General features: G+C 40.7%; 1 protein-coding gene across 4 annotated transcripts in view; it reads left to right on the top strand.

The window, feature by feature from the left end:
- FSIP1 (fibrous sheath interacting protein 1) overlaps positions 1-18,530 on the top strand; it is a 194,984-nt gene that overhangs the window by 135,814 nt on the left and 40,640 nt on the right. The gene's annotated exons all lie outside the window — the stretch shown is intronic.

The following is an 18,530-nucleotide window of genomic DNA, read 5'->3' as shown; positions in this document are numbered from 1 at the left end:
GCTTTGATCCGTTGCTGGCGATGAGCTGCGCTCCTTTGCTGGGGGAGATGCGCTCTTATTTTTTGAATTTCCAGCTTTTCAGCCCTGCTTTTTCCCCATCTTTGTGGTTTTATCTGCCTCTGGTCTTTGATGATGGTGATGTACTGATGGGGTTTTGGTGTAGGTGTCCTTCCTGTTTGATAGTTTTCCTTCTAACAGTCAGGACCCTCAGCTGTAGGTCTGTTGGAGATTGCTTGAGGTCCACTCCAGACCCTGTTTGCCTGGGTATCAGCAGCAGAGGCTGCAGAAGATAGAATATTTCTGAACAGCGAGTGTACCTGTCTGATTCTTGCTTTGGAAGCTTCCTCTCAGGGGTGTACTCCACCCTGTGAGGTGTGGGGTGTCAGACTGCCCCTAGTGGGGGATGTCTCCCAGTTAGGCTACTCAGGGGTCAGGGACCCACTTGAGCAGGGAGTCTGTCCCTTCTCAGATCTCAACCTCCGTGTTGGGAGATCCACTGCTCTCTTCAAAGCTGTCAGACAGAGTCGTTTGCGTCTGCAGAGGTTTCGGCTGTGTTTGTTATTGCCCTGTCCCCAGAGGTGGAGTCTACAGAGACAGGCAGGTTTCCTTGAGCTGCTGTGAGCTCCACCCAGTTCGAGCTTCCCAGCGGCTTTGTTTACCTACTTAAGCCTCAGCAATGGCGGGCGCCCCTCCCCCAGCCTCGCTGCTGCCTTGCCGGTAGATCACAGACTGCTGTGCTAGCAATGAGGGAGGCTCCGTGGGTGTGGGACCCTCCCGGCCAGGTGTGGGATATGATCTCCTGGTGTGCCTGTTTGCTTAAAGCGCAGTATTGGGGTGGGAGTTACCCGATTTTCCAGGTGTTGTGTGTCTCAGTTCCCCTGGCTAGGAAAAGGGATTCCCTTCCCCCTTGCGCTTCCCAGGTGAGGCAATGCCTCGCCCTGCTTCAGCTCTCACTGGTCGGGCTGCAGCAGCTGACCAGCACCGATCATCCGGCACTCCCCAGTGAGATGAACCCAGTACCTCAGTTGAAAATGCAGAAATCATCGGTCTTCTGTGTCGCTCGCTCTGGGAGTTGGAGACTGGAGCTGTTCCTATTCGGCCATCTTGCTCCGCCCCTCCGAAAGAAGGTTATTTCTGTACAGCTAATGTGTTTGTGTTTTAAACTAAATGCTATTACCAAGACAGTAAAGTTTTAAAAAATTTAAAAGTTTAGAAGGTAAAAATGTTATGGTAAGCTAGGTTAATTCACTATTGAAGAAAGAAATATTTAAAAAGTAAATTTAGTGTGGCCTAAATGTACAGTGTTTATAAAATATACATTAGTATATAGTAATGTCCTGGGCCTTGACTTCCACTCACCACTCACCCAGCGCAAGCTCCATTCATGGTAAGTGCCCTAATCAGTACTCAGGCATACCATTTTTTGTTTTTGAGGTGTTTTTTTCAGACAAAGGCTGGTTCTGTCACATAGGCTATGGTCTGGTGGCATGATCTCCACTCACTGTAACCTCTGCCTCCCAGGCTCAAGCCATCCTTCTACCTCAGCCTCTCAAGTAGCTGGGAGTACAGGCACACACCACCATGCCTGGGTAATTTTTGTATTTTTTGTAGAGACAGAGTTTTGCCATGTTGCTTAGGCTGATTTCAAACTCATGAGCTCAAGCGGTCCACCCACCTCAACCTCCCAAAGTGCTGGGATTACAGGCATGAGCCACTGTATCCAGCCTGCATACCATTTAAAAAAATGTTTTGACTGTACCTTTTCTGTGTTTAGATACACAAATATTTACCATTTTGTTATAATTGCCTACAGTAATCAATGCAGTAACATGGTGTACGGGTTTGTAGCCCAGGAGTAGTAGGTTATATCGTATAGCCTAGGTGTATAGTAGGCTACACCATCTAGGTTTGCGTATAACAAATGAAATAACAAAGACTTAGAAAAAAGTGTTTGAGAAATTTCACAGATAAGATTACTTTGTGTTTGCTTTTGAAGTTATTGAAATTATATCCAGTAGAAAGGAAGCCTGCTAGATAAGTAGGATCCAAGATTAAGAAAAAAAAAAAAGTTTAGGTAGATGAAATCTTTTGATTAATCACCCGAAATGTGCAAAATCCACAACAAATTTTTATTTTAACAGCTCTTAGTCCTATATATATAAGTTGAACTTGCTTCTATACATACAGATGCAAGTTCAGAATATATAACTAACAAAGTACTGCTCTGAATGTAGCAAATGTTTAGAATTAACTTTTAATCAAAACATCACTTCTCTCTTAATAAATGTACTGGAAAGCATTTATCTAAGTAAACGAGTTGAAGTTTTATTCGAAAGGACTGAGAATTAAACTTCATTGTTGAATAGCACTAGCATTCTTTTTTAAAATGGTAATATTTAGCCCTATCCTCCCCTTCAGACTTAACTTTACAGAAAGCTACAGTGTGGGCTCTGAGCTGAGCTGGAAGGGAACTATGGAGGTCATCTCTTCTAATAGTTTCTCAACCCACTTAGAGCCACACAGCTGGTCATTGACATTTATGGGAGTGCAACTCATGCCTCCTGCCTGGGAAGGAAAACATGTCTTGCACTCACCCCTTTGTTTGGCCTCCAATCTGTGTGTCAAGACTTGAGCTGACTGCTTTAATGTGGTTTTGTCTAATTTCGTCTTAACTTCTTTCCCCATTTAATTGTATTAAGCTCTCTTTGATGATGTGAATTGGGGGAGATAGATATGTAGTCGTTGAAAGGAGGAATCTACTAAAGGCAAAAGAGACCACATGATTTTCTGGGCTTTTCCAGCTTGTATCTAACAATTTGTATAGGTTGACTTAGAACAGTGCAGAAAGAATTGGCTTTCAAATCAAAGCGAGGTAATCTGCAGAGGTTTAATAGAATCCTTTCTAACTATCCTTTTTATAACAATAACACTAGTCAAACAATAATAATAAACAACACCCATAACCCAAAAAGCAATAACAATCACAACAATGATGTGTTAAGTGTTTTGAATACATTATTTTTCAAATACAGGACAACTCTATGAAATAAACCCCATTTTACAGATGAGAAAACTGAGGCTTAGAGAAGTTAACTTACCCAAAGTTACACACCTGCTGTGTGGAGGAAATAATGCACTTTTCATTCATTAGAGCTTGGACCAGATGTCATATTTATCTATTTTTTATAGATGGTTAAAAGAAAAATATGGAAATTTGAGTTGCTTGTCATTTTGCATTAAACGTTGTGTGAAAACCACATCAATGTCAAGAAATTTATTGGAATAATGGAATAGAGATTGTTTTGACATTCATCATTTCCAGAATCTTAGAATTGTGATGATCTTTTTCCAGCGGGCTCTGGAAACTTAAGAAATTTAAGATTTGTTAACTTAGGAAACCCTACATTATAAAACAAATTGGTTGGTTGGTTGTTTATCCACTAGAACCTGAAGTATAACTAGATATGGAGACACATGACTGTTGTTTTTCTTGGGTTCATGCCCATAGGTTCATGCCCACCCTCCTGTCAGACGACTTCCTCTCTCCGTGGCCCATGCCCTCTAGGACTCCGTCTGGCCAGTTACTGACTGCACTTGGTAAACAAAGGAACACTGCAAGTGTGGCTGTTGCTGTGATTGCCGAGTCCCTGTCAAGTAAAGCCTTTGTTAACTCAAAGCCAAATGACAAGAAACCTAAATGAATAGGAATTGTTAATATCCAAAGGAGGCAAATCATAAGAAAACAAGCTATTATTGTATTAGTAAGAAAGCGGAGCACAAAGACTTCCGAAGAATATTCTGGGGGTGATATCTGATTGTTTAGCTCTTAGCTTTATAGGATTGTACAGTGAATACTCATTTAAGAATCACAACACTGAGATGCTGTACGATAGACTGTCAGCACTGGGAATTCCCTTGTTGTTCAGATGAGGACACACTGAGGCCAGGGAGGTGGTCTACATAAAGTCATTTTCAAAAGTGGTGCTGTTGTCTTTTTGCTGTTTCAACCTGTCTCAGCCACCAAAGATCCATTCATTGTGCTGCTTACTAAGGCAGGGAGGTAAATAAATACATATTAGAAAACTTTCCCCAAGGGCTGAGACAGTATTTTTTGGTTTACTCCTTTACTTTTAGTCATAAGGGAGGACTTAATATTTTGGATATTTGAAAAGGACAAAGATGTATAGAAAGAAGGACAGAGAAGTAACAGGATAATACCATATAGCCAGCAATGTAATTAAGTGATAAATCATGTGGTACCAATTTTAAATAATAGTAGGCAACATTTCCAAATAAGATTGTCCTGGGATTTCAGCAATTATGCTGTAAAATTTTCATGGCCAAGGAATTTTGTGAAATACTGAATATTATATAACTCTCTGAGGACTTCACAACTGATGGTAGCTTATTAAAGCCTCTGAGAATTCCATAGTAGAGAAACCTGTCCAACTGAGTTTGAACCAGAGTTTCCTAATTTATTTGAAATAGAATGTCTGAAAGTATTCTAGAAGAGTGCTGTGTGAGTTCAGGTTGCGAGTGCTGATGTGGGGAGTCCCGAGGATAAGGACGCTGAGTGGTGGGTCAGCACAGCTGAAGAGAGCTTTGGTGGGGGGGACTTGGCGTTTGAGCCAGACCAGCATGAACAAAAGTGTGGGGCCAGAAATGAGCACGAGGCCTGATGCTCAGCTGGTGCTCAGTAAGTGTTTACTGAATAAGTATGTGAGTGAAAACATGATTTCTGTGGAAGGCAATCGGGATATTGGCTTAATTAGAATGAAAAGGTTGGGGAACGTGGAAATAAAGTTGAAGAGGCAGATTCATCTGATTAGAGAGGGTCAAGCTGAGTATTCAGGACTTGATCCGAAAGGGAACGCTTTGTTGGTTCCTGGGCAGAGGATGGCACAGTAGAAAAAGTGTCTGGGAAGAATAGCCTGAGAGTGGTGTGGAGTCAGGCAGGGATGGAAAATACCAAAATACAGTGAAGAGTGAGGAGCCTTAGAAAATGATGCTAACCTCTGCCTGGGTAGAAAGTAGGTCACATACTGATTAAAAAAAAAAAATTTTTTTTTTGAGATGGAGTCTTGCTCTGTCGCCCAGGCTGGAGTGCAGTGGCGCAATCTTGGCTCATGGCAAGCTTTATTTACTCCCAGGTTCACGCGATTCTCCTGCCTCAGCCTCCCGAGTAGCTCGGACTGCAGGCGCCCACCATCACACCTGGCTAAGTTTTTTGAATTTTTAGTAGAGACGGGGTTTCACTGTGTTAGCCAGGATGGTCTCAATCTTCTGACCTTGTGATCTACCCCCTTCGGCCTCGCAAAGTGCTGGGATTACAGGTGTGAGTCACCGTGCCCGGCTATACTGATTTTTATATGTGCCTAGATAAATGCAAAAACAAGAGATCTTTTTAAATATAAGAAGTAAGCTAGATTAAATTCCATCTCAGTCATTTCTGATATCTTAACAAAAAGGGATAGTAAAGTATTATCAGAATAGGTGGGACAAATGTTCTTGGAGATTGAAAACTTTCAGCATTTCTACTCAGAAACTTATGTCTTTATTACTAAAATATATTTGACCCTTATGCTTGCAGGATGTGAAATTTAGGATGAATTACTCTGTCAGGAAACATTACCAGCTAGAGTTCCTGGAGTGGGAGCCACACTGGCTTTACAGGTGTTTTTGGTGTTTTCATATTGCAAAACAGTTTATGTGAATAAACATAATTTATCCTTATACATCTTATTCCAGCTGAAAACTCTTAAGACTCTTAAGTCATTCCTCATTCCTCTTAAAGAAGACTGAAATCGTGTTCGGTCAAATGTGTAGGTGCTTACGGTATTCAGCTTTTGAGCTATCGGTTGTTTCTGTTTGCTCTGCTTCGTTCTCTTCCACTCACTCTTAGGCTGGACAGAGATTTCCGTTCCTTTTTGGGTGAAATATTTTCCATAAGTTACGAAAAACCAAAAAAAAAAAAAAAAAACTTTGCACAAGAAATCCCAGTCTGAAATAGCTTTCCTTTTTAAATAATGCTACAAAATAGAGATAAAACACGTGATAATTACAGCCATTATTACTTGGTGGCTTGAATGCTCAGATTATTTGAAGGGGTCATCTTAAAAATGCCTGCCTCTTTATTCTGTGATTTACTGACTCTTGACCTTTATAATTCAGTTTATAATTAAGACTTTCCCAGGAAGTCTCCCTGATAGGCCCCAAACCACTGATTACATCACACTTTTCACCATTTCCAACCTACCTTTACTTTTGTGCACAAATATTAGTATCTTATTTACATCACTATAATTTAAAAAATCTGCTTAACTTACTTCTTCTGAGCTATTCCTGGGTTCGTAACTGCTATATGTGTCTTTTCTTTTCCTAACAAGGTAGGGTCTTGGAAAGCATTGGTCTGCATCAGTGGTTCCCAACCATGGCAGATGAGAATCACCTGGAGAGCTTTTACGAACTTATGCTACGTATGTCTCACCTTCTAAGGTTATGATCTAGTTTGTGGAACCACTGGTCTACATCAAACCCAAGTTAAGCAAACAGTATATATTGTTAGTGAGTAGTACAAAACCTTCAATTCTATGGACATTTGGCAAATGTCTTATATTAAGGTAGAGACTAAAATTAAAATTTTCTAGAAAATTTCAAGCTGCCAGTATAATCTCAAGTTTCTCGTTTTTCTTTCTTGTTTATTTTATTTTATTTTTTTGTAGCAATTTTGTACTAGATTCTTGTGTGCATTAAATACCAGTGACTAACTTCTTACTTTTGATTAAAGGGCAAAGCATAGTGATATTAATTTGTTTTTAGATTTCAGACATTCTATGTCATTCAGTATTTTTTCCAATATACCAATTTAATATCTATATGTCCTTATGCAGTAGATTCTGTTAGAACATTTAAACATAGATCTTTTGGCAAATCGACCTTAAGAAGTCTTTTTTTTTTTAATGCCTCCCCTCTCCCGTTCATGGTACATGTGTATTTTCATTCTGTAAGTGATAATTTTTTGAATGGCTGTTCTGAAGTTGTAAATTATTTTCCTGTCCTGAGACTGTTAGAAAACACCAAAATCTGAGTAACATACCAGTGATGTCATGGGGTAGAAAAGATGTGGAAAGGGGTAGCACAAGTCTCTTCTGGGTATAGGTTTGGCCAGAAGGGACAGAGGTGGATACTCGAGCCCTAACAGAAGGCAAAGTCACACTTGTAATGTGGAATAAACCCCAGATGATGCATCCACAGGGCTTTTGTTTTTGTATGTCTTTTTTTGACCACACACACACAAAAAACCCGCTTTATTTTTTATTGGTTGTAAGGTATACTGGTTGTAACGTATACAACACGATGTTTTGATATACATTGTGAAATGGTGATTATAGTCAAGCAAATTAACACATTCATTTCACATAGTTACCCTCTTTGTATATGTGTGGAAAGAACACATAAAATCTACTCTTTTTGCAAAAATCCCAAATAAAACACAGTATTACTAACTATAGTCCACATGTTATATGTTAGATTTCTAGTCTTGTTCATCTTCCATGTCTGCAACTTTGTATCCTTTTACCTACATCTCTTCATTTCCTACCAGTCTCACCGCATCCCTGGTCACAACTACTTTATTCTATCACCCCTGGTAACAACCACTTTACCACTTTATTCTATCTTCGTGTATTCAACTTTTTTTTTGTTTTTTTTACATTCCATATATAAATGAAATAATGCAGTATTTTTCTTTCTGCATCTGGTTTATTTCACTTAGGATAATGTCATCCATGTTCATTCATGTGGCAAATGGCAGGATCTCCTTTTTTAAGGCTAAATAATATTTGTGTGTATGTGTGTATCAGTTTCTGTATCCATTCATCCATCAACAGACATTTCAGTTGTTTCAATATCTTGACTATTGTGAATGATGCTGCAAAGAACAAGAAAATGTGGTACCTCTATGAAGTTAAGTGGTGATTTCATTTCCGTCAGTCTTTTTTTTTTTTTTAATTTAAGAGACAGTGTGTCACAGTGTCACTCTGTATTCAATGCTGGAATGCAGTGGTGCAATCATAGCTCACTGTAAATAAAGCTCAAACTCCTGGGCTCAAGTAATCCTCCCATCTCAGTCTCCAGGGTAGCTGAGACTACAGGCACACATCACCAAATGCAGCCTTTTTTCTTTTTAATTTTTTGTAGAGATGAGGTCTCACTGTGTTACCCAGGCCCGTCTCAAACTCCTGGCCTCTAGCAATCCTCCTGCCTCAGCTTCTCAGAGTGCTGGGATTACAGGCATGAGCCACCTGGCCCAACTCAGTAGTGTTAGGAGATCTCTCAGGTGTCGATTTTTCTGGCGGGAAACCTCTGTGGCCGCAGTGCCTTTGCCGGAGTTCTTTCCTGCATCCAGGAAGAATGAGGTACACAGACAAGTGGAGGGTGAAGAAGCAGAGTTTTATTTAGTGTTAGAACAGCTCAGAGGAGTGGGTAGCTCCTCTCTACTGGCAGGTCATCTCTGCAGCTCTCAGCAGAGAGGGCACTCCTCTCTGCAGCTGGTCTTCCCGTCGTCTCCAGCTATCAGCAAATAGGGTACTCTTCTCTGCAGCTTGTGATCTGGTCCCAGTCTCTCTGCCCTCTTCGTCCTTAGCCATCCTCTGCCCTGCTCTGGCTGAGTACAGGGCGTTTATGGACCTCAGAGGGGACAGAGTGCATGCCAGCTGGTCCGTGGGCAGGCCAAAGAGGCACCATGAGTCTCCACTCCGGTTCACAGGACTGGCAGCCTGGCCCCCAGTCTTCAGGCCAGGGATGGCCTGAAAGTGGGGCCTTACTGGGGACCCTGCCCTCTTCCGCCCCAGACTCTGCCTCCCGCTGCCATTCATGGCCCTGGGGCTTGGCCAGAGGCCGGGAGCGGAGAGAGGCCAGGCAGTGGGAGCAGACACCCCTGAGCCTTCAGGGACAGGGGGAGGGAACCTTCCTGGGGTGCCCTAGGGTGCCCGCTGCAGAGATGCCCCAGTCCTGCACCTGGGAGGGCGGCCGCAGCTGCACCAGGGAGCTCCCGCCCGGCCAACTCGGAAGAGGTAGGACTCCCGCTTGTCCCAGGCTCTTTCCTGTTTCCCAACTGGGAGGCCCAGATCTGTAGCCGCCAGTGCGGTGGCTCCAGCTGCACCCAGGAGGGCAGATCCTGACTGTTCCTGGCTCCCGCAAGAGCACGAGGGCGGCTTGGATCCACAGCTGCAGTTTGGGTGGCCTGTAGCCCCACCCAGGAGGGCAGGTCTCCTGCTTGCTCCCTAGAGCAGGAGGCCTGGGTCTGTAGCTGCAGTCTGGGCGGCTGCAGCGGCACAGGGAGCAACTCAGAAGAGGCAGGGCTCCCACCGGCTCCATGGAGTGTGCAGCGCCAGCCAGCTTCCCTGCTGCAGCTGACATGATGGCAGCAGCCACTGCATCAGTAGTTCTATTTTTAATTCCTTTAGGATCCTTCATACTGTTTTCCACAATGCCTGTACCAATCTGCTTTCCCACCAAGAATGTAGAAAGGGTCTCTTTTCTCCATACCCTCATGAAGACTTGTTATCTCTTGTCTTTTTGATAACGGTTATACTAACAGGCATGAGGTGATATCTCATTGTGGTTTGGATTTGCATTTCCCTAATAATTAGTGATTTTGAGCACTTTTTCACATAGCTGTTGGCCATTGTTATGTCTTCTTTGGAGAAATGTTTTTAGTATCTCTTAATGACAGCTTTGTTCTGAAAAGTTTCTTTTGACTATAACTGCCTGCTAATTGTTCAGCTCACTTATACCTGGATGAGAAATGGGATGATACCATTTTACATGAGCAATGTGAAAACTTGAATTAAATCATTTTTTCTCAACCTTTGATGACAGTTGGCCTTGAAAAGGAGTTTCCTGAACAATGAGAAGCCAACTATAAAACAGGTTTACCTTTAGTTACAAATTCAAAAAATCCTTGTGGCTGAGTTTCTTTTCAGTACTTGCCTGGAAATCTCAGTGCCGAAAAGTGCTTTTGAACACTGTGTATCTAGATACTGCTCCTCTTCCCTGGTGGAGGTGCTCATTTGTCCCAGCTTCTGAATTGGAAACTACTTTGGCAAAAGTTCTCATGAGTTCTTGGAGACCATAAAGCAAATCATGGGCAATTAAAACAAAGGTCTCTCCCCTTGTGTCACAGATGCACACCTGAAAAGAATCATCCTGGCAGGTTTGACTGATAAATGGGCTGGAAAGGGGATGCATGGCAGCCTGGTTCAGCAGGACGCCTTGACTGGTGGCGATAATACAGGGTCTGGGGTGACCTGTCCCTGGGAAACGAAAGGTCTTCTCATTTGCAGTCATTAATCACCTTAGGAACAGCCGTTTTAAATGCTCAAGCCTAATTGATACGGACATGGCACACTCAGCCGGCTGGCTGGAGGTTAATGCATTTTCCTGTAGCGAGGGGAAGTGTTCGGGACAGTCGCAGGCGTTCAGCTGTGAGGAGCATGACATTCCAGGAGGGAGGTGTGTTTGGAGGGATCGAGTATATAGGCGAAATTTCAGAAATTGAGTTTTTTAAATACTCAAAGCCTGATGAGAAATCTCAAAGTGTAACTGGATGTCTCACAGACTGTTTCAGGTGATAGTTTCAGCTAAGGAAAATTACTGTCACCAAGGTTTGTTACTCATAAACCTCATAAACCTATAAACCTTTGTAGGCTTCTAAACTATGTAGGGTACATTCAGATGTTATTTTAATTTATGGTTGGCACACTTCCTTAGCATTGCAGAATTTTCCAGTCATACCAAAACTAAACTGGAAGGTTGAAAAATGTGATTGATGCTAAGTTTTGAAGCTGAGATTCATTTTGATTACCTTGCTTATGAAATAATAGATGCTGAAGAGTAAACTGCAAAAGCACTTTTGTTAAGGATGTAGCAGCTTGCAGGCAACCTCAGAAACAAAGACCAGACTTGATGTTCCTACTCGTTTGGGTAACACCTACGGGTTTTTTTTTTTTTTTTTAACAAAAAGAAAGAAGCACATTGTCTCAATTTCCCCAGATATATCTAGAAGCTCCAGAATAAATTCAGGCAGTTTGAGCCTCGCAAGTATTAAGCAGTCTCTAATGGGTAGTTGGCAGGCTTATTTCTGATCAGAAAATAGTGTATCTTGTTTGTTTCTCCATCTTTTATTTTTATGTTAACTTTTCTCTGACAACTCCTTTTAGGTACCTCAGGATTTGGTGATGCCCACATTAACCTCGCTGGGCAGCTACAGATAAGAACATCATCTGGAATAGGTCTAGTCAGGCTTTGTGTGCACAAACATTTTCTAGAATTACTCTCAACACTTAAAAACTCATTTTTCATTTTCTCTAACAATTTCAGTTTTGAAACCTGTAAGAAGGAAACAAACTTCTTGTGATACATCATTTCATTGTTGTCTACTCATCTTTTAAATATTTTCCTATACATATAATCAATGATGAAATAAAATAGCAGCCACTTCATATGTTGGATCTTCCTTTTTTTCCTTTTATCTTTCCTACTTTTTATTGAACTCAGTTCTGCTCTGCCAATGCCTAAAAATGATGCTATTATTCTGCCACATTTTTAACCTCAGGTGCAAAGGATTAATTATAATGCCACAGGATTTTCTCTGAAGGCAGAGTCTGAATATGAATTTATTGATTCAAATGTGTGGCTACCGCCTAATAATGAACTGCTTTGAGGACTGAACAATTGTGTCAAACTGTCTCCATTAGAGGAATTTTATTTTCTCTCTAAAACTCCTGGGAAAAAAGTATAGTACAACATTGTTTTAGAGACGTGCTCAATGAAAGTGGATGAACACAATGACAATAACCACTGAGTTTATACACTTTACCATAGGAATCAACTCATAAATAATTTTAGAGTCACTAGTGGAGCTTAATGGATGTCGTCTCGTGATACTGACCACTACTTAGCAAAACAAACAAAACAACCACAAAAAAACTTTGAAAGTTTGTTTCATATCTTCCTTGAAAAAAGGTTTCAGGTTTTCTTACTTTGACTGAGACATTTTCCCCCAAGAAATGAAAAATGACTTTATAACTTTGATCTTGCAAGCTGAGTCACAGCAGGCCAGCATGTGAAGCAGCCGAAAACACGTGTGTGCATTCCTACCCCATGCAGCATTCTTTATTCTGCAGTTCCCTGTCACTAAAGAATTCAGTTAAATACAAAGACCCTCAGGTAGAAACGGGCTGCTAAGAGCCGCCCCCAAGTCTGTGAGTGAGCTGGAGACAGCCACTCATGTATGTCAGCCCTGCTGGAAAGGCCATTAGTAAATGCCTAGCACTCCAGGCTAGGAAATGGTTTCTTGGACCAGAAGCAGGTTAAAAATAATTAAATAAAAAATAGGGGTGGGAGAGGGGAAAGTTGCATTAAGACTCTCCTGTCCCATTAAAATTAGCAAGCATGCTTAGGGCTTTATTCATTGTGATGACTGGCTCTACAGGGAAGTTCTTTTGTCCTATGGCATTCTTTTTTTGTACCATGAATACTTGCAGTATTATATAATTGTGATATTATAATAATGTGAGTCATAGATAGTATCTGTGACTCATTTCAGTTTCATTAACTCTGACAAGTAGAACATTCAAATTGGAGGCAAAATATCAAATGTCAGGTCACAAATGAAGGTTGATTTCAAGAGTCCCAACCCACATCCTATTCTTGTGACTGCAATTTGCATTTCTATAATACACTATAATCAAGGACTGCTCAATAATTTGATAAATATCACTAATATTATGAAGGCTTATAGACGGCTGTAAATTTACACAGCAGCTGGGTAATCTGTTCAGAGCTCTGGTGTTTTCCGTTTTTACATTTGCTGGTTGGTGCAAAGCTTTAGGATACGGGTGGTGAGGCTTGCATTATAGTCTTGTGCAGTCTTGTTATGACATAGGAAGGAGAGCAGAGTTTGGCCTTAAATCATGTAAATGGTAAAGTGGCAACCAGAGACTTGAAACTATGACTCAGTTCATTCAATGAACCTCTGAAACATTTCATCAGGTAAACCAGGAAAACGACTTTCATTGGAAAGTCAGATAGAACACCAAGTCGGTTTTACATCATTTTTATGCATCATATTTTATTGTATTTGTCATAGTGCTTATTTGCTTTCAAATACCATAAACCCTGTCAATTATAGTCAATAAACAGTTTCGAGGATTTTTTTACTTACTTATACAGCTGGTTACTATGCGATGAGAGGCAAATGACAGGCATCCAGGGAAGTCGTGTGTGTTTACCCATTGGTGAAATTAACAGTCACCAGCCACCCATGTTGCTTCTAAAATGAGGGCCTGAACTTTGCTTTTGTGCTGTATGGTGGGTAATATGCTGATAACACATCTCAGATGCTGTAGAGAACAATTCTTGCTTTCCTCTCTCTGGAGAATGATAAGATTTAAAACAACTTTTTTTTTTTTTTTCAGTTTGAATTAGGCATAGAAAAATTTTGCATTTGTAATGTGTTACCTTCCTTTCCCTTCTGTGGCTATTTGAAGCATCTTTGTCTCCAAAGATTTCCAGGTGTCTAATAGATCTTTATATTGAGTAACAAATCGTTTCTGTCCATGAGCCTTTGGGGATGTATAATTTAGTATTCTTTGCCGTATGTTAAAGCAAACTAAATATGGCCTGAGAAGGACTCTGTACTTCTCTATTTCAGTGCTTGTGATGAACTATAACCTAGCTTAATAGGCAGACAAGATGAAAACCTAACTTAGTAGTATGCACCTGTAACAACAGCTAAATCTTGGCCAATCCCAGTGGCCAGACTTCAACCTTTCATACACTGCTCAGTGTTCAAACTATGTTCACATAAGGCATATACACTGACCTGTAACCAACCGGCTGTTCTGTACCTTCCTTCCAATTTCTGTATGTCATTTCCTTTTTTTTTTTTTGTCTATAAATCTTCTTCTACCACGTAGCTGCACTGGAGTCTTTGTGAATCTGCTGTGATTCTGGGGGCTGCCCGATTCGTGAATTATTCATTGCTCAATTAAACTCCTTTAAATTTAATTCGGCTGAAGTTTTTCTTTTATCACGTACTCCAGAACTCTGCAGAACAGAGGAAGTTTTCTGTCTGCTGCCAAATGGGGCAAGGCACTCAGAACCTCTGGGAAATTCCTCATCAGTGAAGTACGGAGGTTGAATTAGATGGTTTGTATGTAAGGCTTTCTGATTCTATGACGTTACCACAGGGCCCAAACGTAATGCAGGCAGATGAGACCTCACTGAATGTTATTAGGATAATGGAGCAAGGAGGAGACCATTAATTATGCCCAGAAAAAATGATCTCTCCGGAGGCTGCTGTGGCTCTTCCCGCTGAAGAAATTCTAATAGGTTAAGGATGAGAATTTTCAAGGTGTCACGAACAATGGATAACTGCTTAGAGGAATTTCCAGAGATTAAGTGATAATTCTCTCTTTGCCTATTTTATGCTTTCATCTCTCCTCTTTTCTCATCTTTCAACCTCTCCTTGTTAATTGACATTATTTGGGTCCTAAGCAGGTTTTAGTGGATGTTATGTACATACATGGGGTTAACACAAGTATTCATTTAATCATTGTTTTACACATTAAGTATTTATTTGTTTAATCAACAGATATTTACTGAGCATCTTCTCTTTGCTGGGTACCCTGTTAGGTGCTAGGATTACAATAATGCAAAGACAAATTTGGCCCTTGTACAAATGAGACTTACAGTCTAGTGGGAATAAAATACTATATTTGTTGTTTTGAGATGAATTTGAAATGACTAAAATTTTATAACTAAATTACGTTACTCTGCTTATTTATGGGCTTTTATTTTTTTCCTTTTACAGATTGTTAAGAATTTGTATGAAAAAATAGTCCCCGTTCTTCCCTGTTGTACATTTTTGGGTATTCAGAGTGTGCTATGGAATACTCAACCCTGTACAGTATGTTCTTGTTTGCATTTGTGATTTCAGACAGTAAAAATGCTCTCCATATGCTGCTGTATACTTTAGGGTAGAATCAAAAGAACTATTTGGAAGACAGAAGGTTTCTGAGAGTCACGGGACTCATGAGAAACCCTGGCACATTCACTTGTGTTGCAAAGTTCCTATATAAAATATATTGTATGTAGTTCCTGACTGTAGCCTTTTAAAGAAACATAATTGTAGAGTTTTGTGTACCAACTTCGAATCCATTTTTGTTGTTACTGCTTTTATCGCCTTTAACTAAAATTGTTTGTTTCAATGACAGACCAAGCTTGTGGTTTCCTAGATTGCTTTTCACTTGCTGGCAAGGGCTTGCAAAGCAGACCTACAAGAGCCATGTTAAAAACACTTGGAAAAGAAGGTAGTCAGAGGAACAAGGAAATGCTGTTTCTACTTTATCACCTCCAGTGCTCAGAGTCATTTCTCTTTAATTCCTCTGGACCCCCGACAGGCCTTCTAGCTTTGGCAATGACCATTGTATCTGTAGCCTCAGAAAAAAGCAAAATGGTGAACTTTGGTCTTTGGTGTTAGTTGGGAACCAAGAGAATTCAGTAAATTTTTAACCTTTATGTAAAAGCCATTTGCTCTTTTTTTCTCTTTGTTTTCCTTTATTGTTCTCAATATTACTTCTGGTTTCATAATACACCTCCGATTTCATAGACTGCATTTCAAATCTAAATGTATACCTTTATATTTTTCTTAATATAAAGCACTGGATCTTAAATATTAGCTGTTATACTTAGAAATCAGAAAAAAAGGAATTTTGAAGTTTAAAGTTTCTATTGAAATGGAGCAAATTTGCTAGGCAACCCCCGCCCCCGTGCGCACACGCATACACACACACACACACGCACCCACATGTGCATGAAATAGGAAAATAGCATAGTCTCTTTGGTTCCCTCTTTGCCTCCTTGTTACTACCTACTTCTCCCCTTTCTTCTTTTTCACTCCTCCTTATGGCCCATCTAAACACATTTTGTTAAGTCATTTGTCTTCTCGATGTTTGTTGTTGAAACACACACGGTGAAATGAATGCGTATATCCAAATGTTAACAAATGGATCAATAAAATGCTTATATAATACTCTGAAGATTGTAGCAAGAGAGAAGACTGCATACCTGCTTAAGGTGAGAAATCACTGTGTATTTCTACAGCTTCCAGATCCTTTTTTTTTTTTTTTTTTTAAACAAGGAGAAAGAACCTCCCTGCTCCTCACCAATGGCAAAGTGTCTGAAGTCACTGAGTACTCACTAATTCCTTTGGACACTCACATATTTCCTGTCATTCTCCTAGAATTAAATTTCTGGTTCTCCAGTGTTGTTCCATTAGTTCTCCTCTCAGTTGCACTTTTTGGAGGGCAGATTGCTTTAACATGCTTTGCTGTAATGTACTCTAAACATGCTTAATGGGATGTGTGAAATCAGGTTATTATAATAATTTTTCTGTTCTTTGATGCTCAGATCCATTCTAATTGGTAGGAAATGTTCTCTTGTAGGTCCTTGCAGAATTTTATTTATTATTTATTTATTTATTTATTTTGAGACGGAGGCTCGCTCTGTCGCCCAGGCTGGAGTGCAGTGGCCGGATCTCAGCTCACTGCAAGCTCCGCCTCCCGGGTTTACGCCATTCTCCTGCCTCAGCCTCCCGAGTTGCTGGGACCACAGGCGCCCGCGACCTCGCCCGGCTAGTTTTTTGTATTTTTTAGTAGAGACGGGGTTTCACCGTTTAGCCAGGATGGTCTCGATTTCCTGACCTCGTGATCCGCCCGTCTCGGCCTCCCAAAGTGCTGGGATTACAGGCTTGAGCCACCGCACCCGGCCCAGAATTTTAAAATATTCTTGGGAAATACTAACAAATATTATAAATACTTTTTCTGAATCAGCCTTGTTGAGGGCAGAAAAAAGAATGAGGGATCAAGAGTATTATTTCCAGATTCTCTAATTTGTATGGTGAAACTCAAGGGAGTCTTTTCTCTTTACTTGCTTTATTTTTATTCACTATAAAATATTCTTAACTGCCATAGATGCAAAACACCTACAAATAAATGAAACTTGTGCAATATTCTGTTTTTCCCTTAGCATGAAAGTTTTCCAACTTTGGCTTACATAAAAATCCATCTTCTTTTTCTGTAATGATGCTTCCCCCAAATACAAAGAAGATACTACAGTGGGTATTTGTCTTTTTTTTTTTCCTGGTTGCCTTACATATGATTTCTCTTCCCTTGTTTGGGAAGTTCCCCAGTTTGTGAATCTTAGCAGGATTCAGAGCTTGCCTCCCATCATTGAATCTAGGAAGTACCACTATTCAGTATCCCAGCCACCTTGGCTACAGGACATGTGCTACACCTAGCCTATCAGGCATACCCACTCTGTACTAATGGACAGACCACAGAGAATGGGTGATGGTCCACTCAGTGTGCAGTGATGATACAAACATCAGTTTACTGAAGTGGCAGTGGTGGCAGTTCCAGCAGTCGCATCCTGTCTCTGCTCCTGATGTTGGTGTAGTTAGCTCAGCTAGCTGACCGAGTGGTCCAGTGGAAGGAGCAGCCTTAAATTCTATGGCATGATTTTGGTTGTGATTGGGTAGCCTACTGTTTGTTGTTCCTGACTGTTTTCCAGTACCTTCCATAGCCTTCTCAGTGATTATGTGGGAATATCCACCATCGTTTCAATTAATTCAATTTCTGCTTAAAGCAGCCGGTCTTAGTTTTGCTATTTCTGTTATTTGCAAGTAAGAACCCAGATTAATAGGGAGTTTGAAACCAGGAATGGTTCTGGGAAATAGAACCACAGAAAAATTGGGGGAAGCTGGGATTGGTTGTCTGGGTTAGTTGGAGCTGAAGGTAGTGAAAAATCCAGCTGCATAAGCGATAAGACTGACACCTCATAACATTTGGTGGAAAATTAGCAAATAAATCATCTGTGAACTTCTAGAATGAGTTGCTAATTGAAAGAAAACATTTTGGGAACCAAGTAGGAATTTCCATGCAACAATTGCATAGGAATGAGGACTTGAAAAACTGGGCTGGTATGATGGCTGCATGTAAGGGTGGCAGACAGCTTAAAGAAAGGGAATATAAGCTCAAATTCCTAAATTTTCTTACCTAAGGATGGCTTGAAAAATAGGGACTTTCTATGAGCACACTAAAAGAATCTCTTTTGTCATTCAGGGTTAAAAAACCAAAAGCCAAATGCAGTAATGCACGTTGTCAACTAAGGATGTCATTTGAATTCACAGCTAGATACCTTATTTTGGTATTTGGTTTGGGTATTTAGAGAAAGAGTGGGACTCTGAGAACTAGAACAGGGGATATGGTAGGATTTGGTGAATTCAGGGCACCTTGAATCCCTAAAGTCCATCAAGCCACCCTTGCCAGTTGGAGCAGCCCTGTGGCCTTCTCTGATGAGGCTATTCATGTCTTGATGGAGTTTTCTGCTCTCTGAAGGAGTTGCATTACAAAGGCAGGTCAGTTCTCCTTCTGCCCTACTCCCAGATGTATAACTAAATGTAG

The sequence above is a fragment of the Macaca thibetana genome, chromosome 7 (genome assembly GCF_024542745.1).
Source record: "Macaca thibetana thibetana isolate TM-01 chromosome 7, ASM2454274v1, whole genome shotgun sequence".
NCBI lineage: Eukaryota > Metazoa > Chordata > Mammalia > Primates > Cercopithecidae > Macaca > Macaca thibetana.
The sequence above is the reverse complement of the archived record's forward strand: the minus strand, read 5'-3'. Positions and strand labels throughout refer to the sequence as shown.